This window comes from Alexandromys fortis, unplaced genomic scaffold (assembly GCF_014885135.2).
Source record: "Alexandromys fortis isolate MF-2015 unplaced genomic scaffold, M_Fortis_MF-2015_v1.1 scaffold_32, whole genome shotgun sequence".
Taxonomy (NCBI): domain Eukaryota; kingdom Metazoa; phylum Chordata; class Mammalia; order Rodentia; family Cricetidae; genus Alexandromys; species Alexandromys fortis.
In genome coordinates, this window is record NW_026067938.1 from 12,285,397 (window position 1) to 12,305,121 (window position 19,725).

A 19,725-nucleotide genomic window follows, 5' to 3' on the forward strand; every position below is an offset into this window, starting at 1 on the left:
TGTGTGTGTGTGTGTGTGTGTGTGTGTGAGAGAGAGAGAGAGAGAGAGAGAGAGAGAGAGAGAGAGAGAGAGAATTTTAGAGAGAGAGAGAGAATTTTACTTAGCTATGAGTCCTGTGAGCTACAATAATGGCTGGCATGGGAAGATATGCCCATGGGCACAACAGTGGCTCAATAATTATGGAAGTAGCCAGCTACTTTCTGATTTGACTTAAGTCCTGTTAAACAGGAGGAAGTTAATGCCTTGTACTATAATTCTGATCAAAAACCTACCATTGTGGAGCTCACAGGTCCCATGTATAAGTCTACTATTGTTCTGTTAAATAGTTGGCAGTTTTATATTTTAAAAAGTTTCAATTTAGCCTTATTTATTAAAAAAATCAAAGTTGTTTTTCTCAAAAACATATAAGACTCTTACAAATCAAGTTTTGTGGTGGCTCAGCATATAAAGAAATGGAATCATGTCAGGTCTGATGATTGATGCTACAGCTATGCTTCATTTACCAGCCCTAATGATGCATATGAATATGCAGATTCTTGCTTCTTTACTACACCTTTTGTGTAGTTTCAAAAATATATAAAAATGCTGATTGCAGATGTTTGGCTAGATTCTCATTTTTTTTGCCCTTTATTATACTTTATGAAGTTCAGCAATATCATAGATTCATTTTTGAGACACATATTGTTCTTTTTCAGTTAACTTCAAATGCATTCTTTCAAATGTCTAAGTCAATAACAGAATCATAAAGCAATTTGAAGGTTTTTTACTTTTGATTTCCTCAGTAAATATATCTTATGTTATACGCTCATAAAATCATTTGTTTTCCTCTTGTGATCAATGCTAAATATAAATAACCTTTTCTGAATATATTTGTGCCATAAATAATTATGACTATTTTACTTGTATCCATGATCATTTCATGTAGTGGTTACATTTGTTTTCCTACTATTTTTGTTGTGAAAAATGAAAGTTACACAAAGAGTAGGTACTGAGTCATTCAGTGGGTTCTAACCCTTGGGATGCAACCCCCTTGGGGAATCAAATGACCCTTTCATAGGGGTTGCCTAAGACCTTCAGAAACACAGATATTTACATTATTATTCATAAGAGTAGCAAAATTGCTGATATGAAGTAACAATGAAAATAATTTATTGGTTGGGGCATCTACTATCATATAATCTTTGTATTTTTCAATTGATAGATTTAAAAAATGATTATACATTTCCTACAACAATAATTCTTAAAATGCATCAAGACAAAACAACACAACAAATATAACTTGATGTTTATTTGAAGCATATACTTAATATGCAACATTGCAAACACAATCTACAAACTATTAAATTAATAAAACTATGGAGGCAAGTGCATTTTCCTGCAGAAATGGTCATGATGACATGTGAAGTTGGCTGATAAGTCTCTGTGCTTCTTGCAGTATTGCATTTAATAGTATATTTTTATTGATTACAGGCTTATGTATACTTAACTTTTTATTGTAGGGTATTGTGATGTGTTTTCTATATTTCTTTAAACATGTATTATTTTTAAAACATAACAAAAAACAGTAGCTCTATAACAATGTCTCTATTTGGATTTATGTTTTATTTTTTGACAATTTAGTTTGTGTATTTTAAAAATAATTTTGTGGCTGTCACAGTCATATTTAACAACTCTTTACAGGTAAAATTCTGCAAAATACTATTCTCACTGAGAATCATTTACATTTTATTGTTGAGACATGAAAGCCAGAGAATCTCAATTATATTTAAAAATTTAAATGTATATAAAGCAGATTCATATTTCTTTAGAGTTACTTATTTTAATTTCCTTTTATTTTATAATAATATTTTTCTTGGATTTTTGCATATAATTTAAATGTAGAACCACTTTGCTACTTACCTACCTGTTCGTATCAAATTGCATCCTATTTACATAAAATTATAAGCAATTTCATTATAGAGTTGTTTTTTTAATTTCAAATGAGATAACAGAATATGGAATGATAATCTTAGGATATCAGTCATAAAAAACAAAAGATGAAAAATTTGCTCAAAGACCATTATTTTGTGCTAGGTGAAATCATGTAATGCAGCTCGAAATGTCTTGCTTCTTAAACTACATCTTGTCCAACATGTCCCATGAAACCACTGTTTTTTAAAGAATCCCTTTTGTAGTTACAACGCTTAGATCATGAAAGGCACTAAAGAAGACGTTGTATCTAGGAGACAGAGTGGTCTGCCTTTATCTCTCTCTCTGCTACTATTCACCATATCTACTTCTCAAAAACAATTTTTTAAGTCCTCTCATGCATCTAAACAAAAAGACAATTCCTATGTATCCTCTGAGCTGAAATTTATTATAAAATGAATCAAATGAACAAATTACTTTTGATTTTGTTTCTTAGACTCCAAATGTAAAACCTTGGATGTGCAATTCCTAGCAAAAAAATAGTATTTTATTGTTACAGATAGTTCTTCATTCTGAAGTCTCTTAATTCTGTGGAGAACCATGGGGGCTGTGACAAGAATTATTACAAACTATGTGGAATTCTGTGCTACAAAGGCAGGCACATAATAATAGAGCAATTACTACTGCAGTTGTTAGGGGTGTTCTGCACGAGTGTTTGAAGTGGTACTGTTGGTCATCACTTCTTTTTATTTTTTAAGAATAATTGTGCACATTTTTGAATGGTATATGATGAAAACTTCCTTAGGAATCTAAGTATTTGTGTGGTTCAGAATATATCTACTTTGAGATACTTCCATCTGTTCTTTATTGGTTTTCTATTGGTTTTCCGTGTCAGTGCAGTGAGTGGTAGGGTGATGTTTAAGGAATTTGTAACAGTTTTTGTATAGTATATATTCCTTCCTCATAAAAACGTACTTAATTTCATCTACAAATCAGATAAATTATAGGCCAAAGGGTCACATCGGTTAACAGGAAGGGGAGTCATGTATTATCTAGAGCATTGACTAATAACAATATGTTATCTAGATTTTTATACCCACATAAAACCTTGCATAAATCATCTCTTGCCAAATATTCCAAAATCAGAGATATTCTGCAATTTCTTATGTTCTGAATAAATTCACCTCCTGTTATTTAACAAGGATATTTGACATGCCATGATTATATAAGGTTTACTTTCTGCGATGAAATAATGCATATCCTATCAAGGAATAAATCATATTGAATATAAATTATATAAAGCTGTGTAAATAGAGTTCTAGTAGGAAACACAGTGAAATGCATTGCCTGTAATAAATACAGTAGTATGAAATAGTCAAGAATAAGATTATAAGTATGAAATAGCATCTCCATTGATAATTCCTTATAAATACTGAAAATTATGCCTTTTATATGATTTCCATGCAGGGAAATATTTTATATTTAATTCATTGAATGAACTGAGGCATATACTGTTAGGGGATTGCCTCCTTCGTAAAATCATTCACAGCCCAAGGAACAGCTTGCTACCATCAACAAATCCTGACTAGGTATGTGAATTATATATATGAAAAATATGTACATTTCTCATCATGATAGAAACTTTAAAGTCTTCTAAATTAATTAAAAAAATCTCATTACAGTTTGATTAGTAGAAGTGGGAATTTCCATGCTTGAGGCACTGGACCAAGATCAAACTTTTGGTAGCTGTCAGGGACCAGTTAATCATAGTCCCTTTGCATCCATATGTGTCAAGAGGGCTAGCAAAGTGGTGGTCTTGCTTTGCTGGATCTGACTAGTGTTGGGCATGTGTGTCTTATAATTACACTGTATCATAGAAAAATCCGGTATTTTCATTTCTCAACTTCAGTTTGCATCCATATGATTATATATTTGTTTTAGGAAACAAAGAATAGAAAAGCATATTTACTTTCACCACCTTTGCTTGACTATAAAATGACAGTTTGGAGAATAGGCGCTCTTAATCTTTTTTCATGTTACATGTTGTTTGCACATCATACCTGGAAGAATAAGTTTAATATTTAGTTTTTTATAAGCTAAGAAACTGGGAGTGTGCCCATGATCTCTTTTTTAGTGTGTTTATTAATTTAAAAAGGTAGTAATTTTTATAATTTAATTTGTATTCCTCCTCATCTGATTGTTTTAGAGGTTTTCTGGTAGAATTTTTGGGACATGCTATGTATAATATTTAATCACATGCAAATAGAGATAATATGACTTATTTTCCTGCGGTTTGCACCCCTTTTAATTTCTTTCTCCTATCCTCATTGTTCCAGTTAGTATTTCAAGCACTATATTGAAAATGAATGGGAATTGTGTACATTCCTGCTTGTTATTGATTTTAGTGGGATTGCTTTGAGTTTTTTTTCTATTTAGGATAATTATTTTTGGCTGTTTTTATGCTGAGGTATGTTCCCTGTATTTCTACTCTTTCTAAGAATTTTTTTTAAACCAAGAAATCATGTTGGATTTTGTCAAGTTTACTCATTTATGGAGTTGATCATGTGAGTTTTATCTTTAAGTCTGTTCATGTGGTGATTGATATTTCATCCTAAGAAACATTTGAAGGACACAAGTCTAGAATCATATTGAAGAGAGACCAAAAAAGAATTTTAAGAAAAAAATTAAAGGCAGTGAGTAGTGATGACTGACCACGCTTTTGAAGCTCTTTCTCTGTGGAAACAGCGAGATAGTGCGGCTGCCACTAATGAGACCTGGAGTGAAATTATTTCTGTTTATGTTTTCTTATGCTGTATTTTGACCTCAAGTGGTTGCATGGAATGAAAAAGAGAGAAATTTCCCAGGTGAGAATGACCATAACATTAAGTTAACAGTGAAGAATAGGATATAGATCTGTTGCTTAGTGTAGGCCTGTATGTTGAGTGTTTACTGTGGATGAGTTGAAACGAATTCTAGTGAAAAGCAAAACCACAGATAACCTTGTGTTTTTCTGAGCTACAATAAGCCTCAAAGATACAGACCCAAATTGGTGGTCAATAAAATACTGACAATTTGAATCCAAGAATACAACAAAAATATCATCTACCATGATCCAGTCTGCTTCATCCCAGAGATGCAGGGATGATTCATCATACAAAATTCTGTCAGTGTAAACTACCATATAAACAAAATGAAAAATAAAAATCACATGATCATCTCATTAGATGCTGAAGAAGTCTTCAACAAAATACAACATCCCTTCATGATAAAGGTCTTGGAGAAAGCAGGGATACAAGAAACATACCTAAATATAATAAAGGCAATATACAGCAAGTCAACATCCAACATCAAACTAAATGGAGAAAAATTCCCAGCAATTCCACTGAAATCAGGAACAAGACAAGGTTTTCCACCCTCTCCATATCTATTCGGTATAGTTCTTGAGGTTCTAGCTAGAGCAAAAAGTATTTTTGTAATATTTTTATAATTAACTATGATTGCATCATCATCCTCTTTCCTCCCTTTTATCTTCCAAGTGCTTCCATAACAGGCATAGGCAGCCAGAGCGAACTCGAGATGTTCTTAAACAACACTCTTTTTTGAGTTATTCTGAGAAGCACAGGTTGATATGAACAGGTCTTCAAATTCACATATACTAAGCTTTCAGATTACGTTTGACATATGAAATAAATCATTAACAGATCGAAGAGAATCTTTTTTCATTAGTTTCATTAATTCCACTCTTTAGCTCTAAGTAATGACTTCATGAATTCCATGTGCATAGTTGGAGTATATTAGTGTGCAGCCAGTTTCTGCAGTAGAGAAAACAAAGGATTCTTAAATTGAGGTATGTCAAATAAACTTCGGGAACTCAAAAGATACTATGAATTTGAGATGCAAATTACTCTTCTGAAAGACAGTAATTTGGTTAAATCTATTATTTGAATGCCTATCATATATGACTTTTCCTTTTCTCCTTTTCTATTTTTATTTTATTGAAAATAGATTTTTCTCGTAAGATTTATTCTGATCATAGTTTCTCCTCCTCCAGCTCCTCTGAGATCGTTTCTATTTTTCTTCTCACCTTTGTCCACACACTTTCTGTCTCTCTTTAGCAAACAAATAGGCATCTAAAGAATAATAATATAATAAAATAAAATACAACAAAAACAAGCAGATGTGAATAGGATAAGAAAAAGAAACATTTCAAAAAGAGACCAGGAAAAAAAATCATAAGAAACACATTCAGATACAACCTCACACACACACATGTCAATACAAAAATTTCATCAAGAAACAAAACAAGAAGCTACAGTATGCACCAAAGAAACTCTTTAAGATAAAATAAAATAAAACAAACAAACAAACAAACAAATAGCTAAAGGACTCTGAGGCCTAAAACCTCCAAAGATACCATTGAGTTTTCATTTTCTGCTGTGCATCTCCTGCTGGGCATGGGGGCTTGCCCTTAAGAATGGTTTTCATCCCAGTGAGATTTCTCTGGGGAGAAATAATTTTTCATTTGCAAAAGGTTATCAATTTAGAACTGAGTTTTGCATGTGCTCTCTCTCCCTCTGTACATTGTCTTGCTGTGAATCTCTGTATTTGTTCCCATTTAACATAGGAAGGACCTTCTCTGACTAAGGCTGAGAAAGACACTGATTTATTAGCACAGAACACTGTCATTAGTGGTAATTACATTGCTATGTTCCTTTAGCAGAACAGTAGTATTTGTTTTCCACTAGGTCCTTGGCCTATCTAGTCTCAGGTTCTTGGCCACCTAAGCAGAGTCAGAGATGGAGTTCATCTCAAGGAGTGGGCCTTAAATAAAATCATATATTGGTTGTTTAAACCCATGACTTGGTGCCACTATTGTGTTAGCATATCTTGCACACAGATCACCATTGTAGATCAAGGAGTTCGTAGCTCAGTTGGTGTTTACTTTTCTCCAATGGTATGAACATTGGCCCAGAGAGGTGAAGCTCTAAATAGGTACCAGCTTCAAATCTCTGTGTTCATTGAGTCGATTAGGTGTTGTCCTCACCAATAGGGTCTTAATGTCAGTTTGTGGAGAGCAACCATTCGTCTTGGCAATAGCTTGGGTTGTGTGGGAGTTACCACGGGGCCCCTGTGTCTGCGCTCTGTGAGCTGGCACCCAGTTCCCGAGCTTCGGGCAAGGGGGCTGGAAGTTAAAATACACAGACACACACAGACAGAGAGACAGCGACACAGGTCATCCTTGAATTCCCCAAGAATGCCCCCGTTATTGTGTTTAGGGGCAGATTATATAGAGATAGCCAAGCCCCAGCCAAACCCACCAGAAACCACTCTCCTGCCATCAGGAACTCCTGAAAGTCTCGTGCTCAGAGCAGCTGTAGGCACTCAGATCAGGGGAAAACAAGAAATTCAGGATCTTGGGTCTCACTGCTCCCAACAATAAAAGATTCATTCAGTTACAGGGGTAACTAGTTGGGCCTCCATCTACCCTGTTATTTGGCAGCTTAATTTATATCACCTTTATACATGTATATATTTGAGAAGACTTTACTGTATTAGCTGTTCCTCCACATAATCCCTCCCTAAGTCCTCTTCCATTCTTTCTATTTGATTCTCTCATTACAGGTCCTCTTCCCTCATTCATTCCTAATTATCTGTTCTATTTCTCCTTCTTAGGAGGATTCATCCCACACCCCCAGTGGCTTACTTGCTACCTAACCTTTATGGGCTTATGGATTGTAGCTTGTTATTGAAGACTTTACAGCTAACGTTTATACATATAAGTGAATACATAGCATTCTATCCCTCTATAAATACACTAAGGCATATTCTAGGTTGAGAGTTGATATTGAAAAAAATGGATTGGAGACATCTCAAACACGGACTTAAGGGCGTTTACTGGGTATGGCTTCTTTGCAGGCAAGAGTGAATGAAATTTACAAACTAATAAAGTAATTTTTTTCTCAATCATCTTTGTATAAATTCCTATTTTTAGTTAAGAATCCCTAAAGCTGAAAAGGGGGGCCAAGTGTGCAAATTAGCATATTAAGAAAGTATCATAGGAGAAACACAAGTTTACAAATCTAGTTTGAGTTTCACCTGAGATGTGAATTTGACCTTTATTCTGGGTAACCTGGTAAGTGAGAGAAGACAGAAAGAGAAATTTGATTGCAAAGCGAAGGCTCCAGTCATGTGGTATTTTGGGTTGAGGTATGGGGAAGTGGTTGTCATTACTCCCAAATTTCAGTCAGAGTGAAAACTGACATCCTTCTCCAAGAAAACCCAATATCGTTAGTGACCCTCAAGAGGACTTGTAGGTTTTGAGGACACAGCCATTCATCAGGTGAGTGGATCAGCACTGGATAAGGAGGAAGACCACAAATGTTGGCTAGTTTGTAAAGGAAGAGGCACTTCTTTTACAGTTGTGGATGTCTAATATTTGCCATATGTTGCAAACTCTGATGTCCCTTTGATAAAGGCTTAGAGCTACACTTATCTGCATGAATAAGGATAAGGGTTAAGAATAATTATAAATTCCATTGGTTTAGGAGAATGGCAGCAGTAGGGAGCATTTTGTATTTCCCAATCATTTATATGTAGTTGTTAGTAAACATTAATGATTTCTTCATCGTTTTTTTGGAGTAGTTGTTGCTTCCCTAGACTGAATTTGTATATTCCAGTTGCTCATTTGTCTACTTTTGCTTGAGGCTTCTTTAATTACACAAACATTTTGTCTCTGTAGGTATTCAAGTATATAATCATAGCTCTACAACTTCTCCATCGTCTTGCTGCTCAATTTGCCCTTGATGTGTTGAACATAAGTTTTCTTCTTATATTCTTCTCCCTCTCACGTTTCATTTTTGTCCTTAAGGAAATTATGTTTGTTTATGGATTGAAGAACTCATTATCAATAAATATAGAATTCCAAAAGTTACACAATTTTTTCCTATCCTAATTTATTCAAGACCTCATATTTTCACTAAGGAGTGACATACTAAACTATAGTAACCTTTAGTAAATTTGCATGATCTATTTCCAGACATTCAGCCCTATTTTATTTTTATATATTTTATCATCACATTTATATTAAATTTTATGATATTTTCTTACAAGTTAGGCATTTTCTTAAATTTTTAATATTTTGTTTTAAACCATTTACAAAATCAGAGGTCAAATCCTATAGTATTGGGAAGTGCATTTGTCCAGATATGCAAGGCCCTAAGACTGATTACCAGCTACAAATACATAATATAAAAGCAAATATTGTTTGATTTTTTTCACTGAATGTGCCCAGTTTATAAGAGAATATTATTCTTTTAAAAATATTAATTTTATCCAGCATTTTAAGATATTTTTGTATTAATTCAAGATAAATGCAAAGTTTTCAATTACATTTTAGATAGTTATAAAGCAATGTAATCATACTTAATTTATGTTTTGTAAAAGTTTCATTTCTGGTGAAGATGTATGTATAAAGCAAGCATTCTCCAGTTTGAAATTTGCATCTTAATATTGGTTAGCTGTCAATTGTTCATTTTGAATTTTAAGTAAAATATCATTTATTGCAGCATTTAGTACAGAGAATACAGTTTTGTGTTTCTTGTGGACCATTAGATACTCTCTAATTTTTGGAATTTTCTGGTGTTAGATGATTCCTTTCCTAGAATCTAGTTGAGTTTGTGTTTATAACAGCAATATCTTCACAGAAAAGGTCATAAGAAAGTATAAAGTGTATGCTCTTTACTTCTTAGGGCATTGCTCTTCAAATTAAATAGCCATGTTATATGGAATCAAAAGGAATCACATGAAGAGTGCAAATAAGAATGAATGTAAAACATTTAACCAGTTCTTGGAATCTATGTTGGTATTGGGTAACAATCACTGGACATACGATGACAGTAATTTTAGGTGACATCTGAAAAAGTTAGTGAATATCCTGCCTCTGGGATTGCCTCCAGAATGCCCCTTGCTTCTGCTGTGTTCTTTCTTTCTGCTCTCATGTTCTTACTGTATTTGGCATGGTATGATCGTTTTGTGTAAGGATCCACTCTATCTAATATAGTATGATTGTTTCATGGGAAAACCCTACTCCTCACTGGGGAATTGACTTGCAGTTCATAAAGAAGATGATTTTTATAAGAAATATGATGCTTAGTTAGATCAATGATTTAACTGAACTTTCTGAGTCAGCCTAAAAGATACAGGAAATTATGAGAGTGATGGCAATTAAGGAAATGGTTTAGGCTGCTCTGCCAATTGCTCCAGTGATACATACATAAGATAGAAACAAGACGCCCTTCTCTTTGCTAGATGTGAGATTTGCTGAAGTTGGAAAATGAAAAGAATGAAGTTTCGTACATTATAGACCCGTGAGTTCTGCCTGTGAAGAAACAGCTGAAGATAGAAGAAAGCAATTTTGTCCCTATACCAACGTTAGGTCTGAGTTCCTTGTTCATGCAGTTTTCAGAATTAATCACAGGTTTCAGTATGTGCCTTGATAAAACAAAGTTGTGAAAGGAAATTAAGTGATCCTATTGTGTATACAGAAAAAAGAAAAAAAATATGTAGCTAGGCCACTTGAGTAAAGTTTTGTAGAATAGAAATAGGATAGGAATCTGCTCCACTGAAACGGCAAACAGCTATCTGCCAGTACAAAGAAACTGGCTGAAATATTCTTGGCTTGCTTAAAACTTGGTTAATCAATGGTGTAAGAATCATTATTTGAGGTAAAGACGTCATAGTGGGAAAATGAGTGCATTAACAAAGGAAATTGACTACATGTGGGCTTCTAAGCAAAACATGTATCTTGTGTGACCATACTGTGATTTCCTCTTGTGTAAAGATTTTATTTGTTTTTGTAAAATATATAATATGCTGTGAGGTAATCTTTTCTTACGTAGAAATTGTTGTCTTAGGTGGTATAAAAGGGATAAGAGAATCAATAAAGAGTCATATGAGAAAAAGAAGAGAGAGAAAAATAAACTGAAAAATTAAGTTTTGCCCCCTCAGAGAAGTCTCCTGTGAGCTTAGCAACGCCAACTCTGCATCTCCTCTCCAGTTTCTCTGACCTGCTGAAGCTGGACTTTGGATAACACCCCATTCATTAAAAAAAAAAAAGTTTATGCCTTTAATGGGTGTTATTACTTGTGATGTTTCTACAAAGTGTACTGGTAAGGTCCTTTTGACAATTAGACAACGCATGTTGAACAAACAATGGCACTGAAGCCAGCAGAGCTAAGACGGCTCAGAAAAAGCCTTTAGTCAGATTCTTCCAACAAACAAATTGCAATGAAGTCTTCAGCTCTCTAGGAGGCGTATCGATTCTAAAATTCCACTAGAATATGGAGAAATAAATTGCTGATGGATTTAGCTTAATGATCTGCAAGCTTACTTATTGAATTAAAATTAGTAAAATGCCAGTTTCCCTGAGTGGAATGTGGGAACAGTCAATAAGACCTTGTTAACTTCTATTCTCCTTAATCAATATTTGAAAATCAAGTGTAGGTCAAAAGTCACTCATTCACATTGCACGAAAATATTAGCTTGAATCTAGTGACGTATAAGATACCTTTTACTTCTGGAAATTTTTGATGAGAAAACATTTGTAATTTTCTTTTAAATGCCAGCTTTTCATTTATGTTTTAAACTCTTCATTGAATTCAAATATAATTTGTCTTCAATGCCTTGAAATTTATACAAAGCCAAAATCTCCAGTTATTGTAGCTTTTAACATCCAATGTCTAAAACTAAAGCATTTGATTTCACACAAATTTCCTGTTACTTTATATGAGCACAACATACAATTAAAGATTAATTGGGACTTATGAAATTTATTCATTTCATTAATAGTCCTATGGTTTCATAAAATATGACATAAATTTTGAGTTTTGCATTCACTGCAAAGTATATGGCTTCCCACAGCTGTCAGATTGTAAGGACATAGTTATAGTAAGTTATAAAATATGTATTACCATTTTGCACAGAAAGCAAACATGGGTTCATAGAATAAATTATGAGGGCTGCAGCACTTAGGAGATAATGTGGCTTGGGAAAGTGTAGAGGACAAGAAATGAGTTTATTGCTGAACATTGATTTTTTTACACTATGTTGAATTATGCATTATTGGTGCTAAATGTGTTAATATTTTATGTATCTAATGTTTTGAAACATGTCAAATCAAATTTTAATTTCCATTATGAAAACTCTCTCATTGTTCCTACAATAAATACAACATTGAGTCTAGAGTGCCAATTTTATCATATTTAGCCCAACAGCCCCTGTTTTTATATGCAGCCTTTATAGCCATAACTAACTCTCTTTTCTGTTTCTACTGCAGTGATACATGTACCCCACAGTATAAGTATTACAGTTTATATCTCTCAACTCCGTTAGTTGAGGGAGACAACCATGTAGGTTTATTTAGATTCAATAAAGACAAGACCAATAATTTATTCTTTGCCAAGGTTCTAGAATAGCATCCTCTTATTTGCTCATCTAAGTTGCTGACAGAAGCCATTACTGTGCACTGGTGGCAACAGCCTCTCCCAGGCTTTTCTACCAATGGCTACACCTTTGTTTGCTCTTAGAACCTTCTTCCACCTAACCATGATGGAGCTAACCACGGTGGAGCTCCTTGTCAGCATTTTCTGACTGATTTTCTTTAGCTCTGTCTTTTTCATTTAAGAGCTAATCTGAAAGAACTAGGTCCACACAAATATCACATTCCCATCCCCAAATCCACTTATGGTTCGCATGTAAACTGTGTTTAGTTTTTCATAATTTTTATTTACATACCACTTATTAATATATAACACCTGCAGAGTCAGTTTAGCAGGCAAACACTAGGACTACTCTCTGGGGAATTATCCTGACTACCACAGAAGAACAAATAGAGTCCATTACTGACACTGTGGATGTATCATACACAGGAGACAAAGGTTATCTGAGCTTGTGCTCATATTCTTAAAATAACATTTATTTTTATCACTCAAATTGTTGCTTATCAACCCAGGGAGTGGATTTTAAATACTCAAAGCACTGTTACTTCATGATCCTTTTTGTAAGATGGCTTTATCTTTATCTTTTCTTTTCTTTTTTCTTTGTGTGTGTGTGTTGTTTTGTTTTGAGACGAGGTTTTTCTTTGTAGCCTTCGCTGTTCTGGAACTTGCTCCATAGACCACGCTGGCCTTCAACTCACAGAGATTTTCCTGACTCTGCCTCCTATGTGCTGGGATTTAAGGCTTATATCCAGATATCATTTTTTTTCTTAACTAAGTTTTACCCAACCCAGAATACTGGAGCCCTAACTACTGAAAGGGTTAGGAGTATACTATCATCAAAAAAACCCAAACAATAGAATAGTAATTCATTTTCCACAAGTCTCTAATGATGCTATAAGCTCAGGGACATCCATTTTTGGTACAATTACAACTCCACATGGAATGACAATATTGCCTAAGGTGCTTTGGGTATAGAGTCAGACACTAAGGAAGGGGGACCACTCAAGTCTAGACTTTCCTAATATTGCTCATTAGCATGTTCAAAGAGTCATTTCAATCTGTACCTCCATAGTGCCTATTCATTCATCTTGCAAAGTATAATTTAAGCTACTTCGCTAGGGGTGGGACTTTATGTCCACCTATCCTCTACATACTGGGATTTTGTGTATCCTTTGTTCAGTTCTTGTGAATATTTTCAGGAACCTTATGAGTTTTTAAAATTTTGAAATTAATCAGTTATGCCTAAGAAATTCTGTTCATTGTAGTCATCTACTTTCTCTGTTTATAATCTTTTCATAACCTCTTATGCAGCTATCTTTTGGCATATAAATGCATATACATATATATATGCATACTGTGAGTCGTTGTGTTATACACCATCACATCATCAGTTGCAGATGAAAGCTTCTTTAAGGATGGTTGAGGGATTCACTAATCTGTGGTTATGATGATAAGCTGCTATGAGTTATGTTATACATGTGTATTTACTAGAATAGTAATGTATGACCTCCCCTATGGCCTATGCCCAACCTAGCCACAGGATGCTGTCCCTGATAACAATGAGAATTATAACTGAGTCCTTATATTTAAGGACATCAGTCATTTTATAGTAGAGTACATGTTACTATACTCATTTACAATAATTATCCATTTTTAAATATAGTCTCATAAGACTTAGAGATTCCAGATATGAATTTGGGGGGAAATGCAGTTTATTCTAAAACAAATTGCAAATTATATTTGCAGAAATGACCTATGTGTAATTATGTAATTAATTAATAGTAAATAGAAAACAATTAAAAATGGAATTATTAGCAAAAAAGAAGTATGAATTGTAAAACATTTCCCTATATAAGTAAACTTAAGATAATGTCACATGCTTTAACTGGGTCTCATGATTGAAAAGGCCTACAAAATGTCCACCATAGTTCATTTCCTATGCAAATCTAGTCACTATAAAATCATTATCATAAAATGCTCGAAAACCAGGTTCACAAACAGGACTGAAGAATATTTAAAGACAGGAGAATGAATTTGTGTAAGAGAAGAATGAGAAAAGAGAGAAAAGTTAAAAGGAAGAATTACAAACCAATACAGCAAACCATAAAATAAAAGTTTAGGTTTTGTACAAATGATGGAGAATCTGAGCAATTACACACTGCTTAACAGTAACTCTGCAGCTTAATGTCAACTTGAAAATAAAACTTTCAGATTTAAGGGGAAGTTCACTCCTATCATAGAAACCTGCATCCAATATTGCTTCCAAAGGAGGGATGTAAGGCCTGCTATGGCTTATTTTCATGTTCACTACTTAGGAAAATTTTGTAAGCGGGGTCTTACCAAACTATAAAATAAAAATTAACAGCAACAAACTGCATACAGGAATATTGGTGTCCAGCTAAAGAGGTTAGAAGAAGGCAGGTCTTGGGACCAAAGCTGCAGAGTGGGCTTAGAAATCTTTCCTGTGTTGACTGAACAGATGTGATAAGTACTTTGGGAGATGGATGCAAGAAAACAATGACCTCATTATCCTTTAAACATTCAAACATCTTTGTTGACAAATTCTTAATGCAACTTCAAGTGTCCTTTCTGTATTTTCATAGCTCAATGTTTATTATATAAACTGAGCATTCTCAGAGGCATTGTTATATAATATTTAATCCCTGGGCTCTATGATCATGAGCTTAGTGACAAAATGAGTCTGTCATCTTTTCTTTCTAAATTATATATGACCTTAATCTGAATAAGCTCAGAAAAACACTCCTGAACGGGGGATGCTCAGGTCTGGTACTACTTCTGAGTACTCCCATGTATAATTATGTATACTTTTCCTAACAAAACAAAACAATTCTTTGCTTCCTTTGTCCAGGAGGGAGTTGCTTTGAGTATAGCATCCATGCTCTTTTCGCCTGGTACAAGTACCAAACCCTTCTTTATGTTTTTTTTTTTTTCTTGTCCATATTCTTTGGCTTCCAGATCTCTCTCAGGTACAAATTCACTGCGCCCGTTACTACATTACACATGTAAATGCACTGAGAATTTTACTCCTTGGGAGAGAGAATGTGAGTATTGATAGAGATGCAGCAAAAAAGCAAAATAAAATCTTTAACTTCAGTCGCAGAAATTTCTATAGCTGATATTACAATAGAAAGGGCGAAAGGGACAATCATTCTGCCATTGGCTCAGGTGTAAATGCATTTTCAGTCTTCTTTTCCTTTAACGCAGATTTCTGTAGAGGTAAAGTGAATATCTTAATTGATTCATTTTCATAACTCTTCTAGTTTCAAGAACTAAGCCTTAAACGTACAGGTTTATCAGTGTTATTTGAAAACCTACTTCAAAAATTAAATTGCTTTTCTATGTATTCAAATGTCCCTGGAGGCAGAGGAGTGTATCAGGCCCCAGAACTGTAGTTATAAGTATTGTACCCTGATGTGGGAGTGTCATATATCAATCTGTTGATTTCATTGGTTAAGTTATAATAAACCAGCTGCTTGGCCTCATGGCTTGGAACATAGATGGGAGGAGTAAACAGACTAGAATTCTGGGCGGAAGAGGAAGTGAGGTCAGACTCTGCTCTGCTTCCTGAGAGATGCCATGCTCCGAGCTCCTGGGCAGATGCATGCAATGAAGCTCCTTTCAGCTCCGAACCCAGAATGGACATAGGCTAGAATCTTCCCGGTAAGCGCACCTTGGGGTGCTTACACACATCATTAGAAATGGGCTAGTCCAGGTGCGAGAATTAGCCTGTAAGGGCTAGAGTTCATGGGCCAAGCAGTTCTTAAATGAATACAGTTTGTATGTTGTTATTTCGGGCATGAGCTAGCCAAGCGGCCGGGGTGTTGGGGACGCAACCCCGCCGCTCCTATTTCAACAGTACCCAATGTTCATCCTTGGGGACTCAACTCTGGTCAGACTGACTGGGACACCTGGCGGGGGATACTCTCCAGCCTGTCTGTCTGGCTTGAGGCTGTCCAGTGTGCTCCAGGTTCTCAGCCTTCATGATGGTGGACTTTGATGATGCAGCTGTCTTTGAGTCACTTCTGCTCCTTCATGCAACCTCTCACACATATTCCATAAGTAGCCCTAATAACACTAACCAAGTCTGACTCTGTCTGCAGTTTCCTATCTGTGCTGAGCAGATGATGTTCCTGTCTCTTGGGACTCGTATCTCATGACAGGTATTTCGAGGATTCCTTCTCATGCCCTTGAATTAAAAATGATGTATGGATTTGAGTTCACTTAAATTATATGTGGTTTGTTATTGGAGAGGAATAGCATGGCAATTTCTGCCATTCCGAATAGTACTCAGCAGGAGATTTTTCTTTTTCTTGTCTTAAATCCCATTCAGCACAGTTTGGATCTTCAGTTCCAGTCTTTCTCATGTACACCTATTCTCTATATGTTTTTCATTATATTTTCTTCCCCAAAGGGGCCTTCAATACAAAAAATTTATTGTCCCAGTAGAAGTAAAGATTTGTTTACAGTTTCATGAACAAGATACATTTTTGATCTACTAAAATATTTATGAGGAAACTCCTTGTTATTGTTTTATTATAAAATCACCAAAGTTTTAGCTATAAAATTCCTATTGTATTGAGCCTGCTATTTTAATCCCAAATTCCATAATAAATGAATTTACATTCATCAGATATTTTTTCCTTTACAAATTTCCTAACAGATTTGCTGCATGGTATTAGGATACATATAAAATTTTGCCTACAACCGTTTCTTATTTTGGATACACATAGCCTATAATTCCTTCCCTTTGTATATCCTGTTCATTTTACTTAACTCACTTGTATAACCTGAACTCAAGTTAATAAAGTATTCTTCAGGAAAATACAGTGGAAATTGAATCGATAAATAAATGTGTAACACTTTCTCTTGGGTTTTATGGGCATTTATTATTGTTCATAATTTAGTATTTATAGCACACTAAGAATCACTCTGGTGAGAACAGTGAAATAGATCCTATCTCTCTCAAACAGACTCATATTCTCATAAGAAATGTAATTTATAAAAAAGTCAAACTTAGCCCTCACTGTTATATAAATCAACATAGAAAGTAAACCATAAAGTTTGAACAAACTTCGTATTACAGTTTATTATTGTTTTTTTTTTTTCCCATACAACCTTAAACAAATGATTAGACAGAGAATAGTACCTGGCTAAAAGTTTGACATGCCAGAGCATTAACTAAAGGACATGGCTTTGATATCTACCCGGTAACATTACAATGTTGAACTCCAAGTGACGTCAGTTGAAGCTATATTGAAAGCAAAAGACGTATGACTCAGACACAGTCATTTTCATTTCCCAGAATTCCAGCTAATATTTTTTTACAGAAAATGTCGTATTTTAGATTGGAGATTTGACAGCCTTTTAAATAAAAAATTTGGTTAAGTCACAGCTTTATTTAAACTCAGTCCTGATTCTGCAGGTGGTCCATGCTCTTTCTTGGTTTTTACAAATTAGGTATGACTTGAATGGGGGGGTGGGAGTAGAATGGCCCAGAAGATATGGAATGCTTATTAACTAAAACCAAGACTTATCCTTCTGTGTTATTATCACTCTGGTCTAAGTTGGAACTTAATTCTTGATTATGACCAAATGACAATTAAATCTTACTGATGAAGGAGGAGGCAGAGTGCTCCCAAGTGCTTAGAATTTTCTTCTGATCATTTCTCTTTTACAGAGGCTGATACATTTCACATTTTGCCTGCAGCACTGGAAAAAGAAAACTTTGCAGAACAAAATAGACCATAAATTCAGAAAACGCAGACAAAAATTCCACTGACACCATTATTTGATAGTCTGTAAGTCAAATATTTATAAAGAGGATCAGGACTTAGGTTTTCTAATTTTTAAACTAAATCACCTACTATTCTAGGAATTGATAATCTCTCTCAATTCTACAGGCATGATCCTTACTTACTGAGAAAGAATTCACCAACTAGTTTGTAAGTAATTAACTTTATGTCAGGTGAATGCTTTAAAAATATTGGCCAAGAGGAAGACAGGAATTCAGAGAAGAAGCATGGATAATACAGAGTAAGGTTAATAAAGCCACAAGATAAAAAGTAGATTGATAAAAATGTGTTAAGATGTAAGAACTGGTTAATAACAAGCCTAAATTATCAACTGAGTTTTTATAATTAACACAAAAGGATCTGGGCTTCGATGAGAAAGGTGAGGTACCTGAGAAAAATATTTGATTTACTACATTTTTGAACAAAATACTAGATTAGTGTGATTATTAGAGACACCATAAGGCTAAGTGTTATAAATGTGACCTGCACACTGTCAAAACATGTACTGTTTAAAGGGAAGTTTATCAACTCTAACCACAATTATAACAACTAAGAGACCCAAAGTCCATTTATTTTAACAAAGAATATTAAAACGTAGCTAAAACTTCACAGGATAAGTTATTAGAATCATCTAATGATAAATGATTAAAAATGCATTTTTGAGTGTAGTATTGATTATTTCATTTCAGTAAAACACTAAATAAATATACCTTGGACTTGTTTAAATTGATTTAAAATCTCCCTTGCTTCTATCTACATAGCTATGGTACTGAATTTTATTCAGAGTATCATTAAAACAACTTAGATACACATAATATCATCTACTAAAATAGTAGTGAAAATATAATATTAAGTATATTAACTGGAAAAAAATTCACTGGCTACATGAGCAGTATTACTGATAGAAATACCTTTTTATTAAAAATATCAAGCTTCTTTATGGTTGTTTTTCATGGATAATCATACCTGAAATGTTACATTTTTTGAGGTAAATTTAAGGAGCAGAGTTAGAGCATATGTAGAATTCTCAGATCTTTTCTTCTTCAAATGATGTCTATTGAACTCCTTTTCAGCTTTTATCTAGCATATCCATTTTCATTTCACCATTCAAATTATTCCTTTTTACTTTAATAAAATATTGGTATAATGAGCAAGAAAAATATTCCTCTAATATAAGTAATGGAGAAACAGTGTAATAAGGAGTAGGGATTTCGTGTCATAATCTAGGGTTTAGTGAGTAATGAAACTACAAGAACCTACAAAATGATGTTCAACTTTAAAATTAAAAGAAGCAAGAATTAACTGGGCCGACTATATCTTCAATGATTTCAAGACAACAGACATCATTATCTTTAAAGGCTCAGGATTGCTTTCCTACAAAAAGCACACCTATAGTAAACAGGTATTCCCAGTTCAATTAATGCAATCAAGATAAACTCAACAAGCATTTCCAGAGACACATTTCCTACGTGATTCCATCAAAATAACAATTAACATTAACCATCACA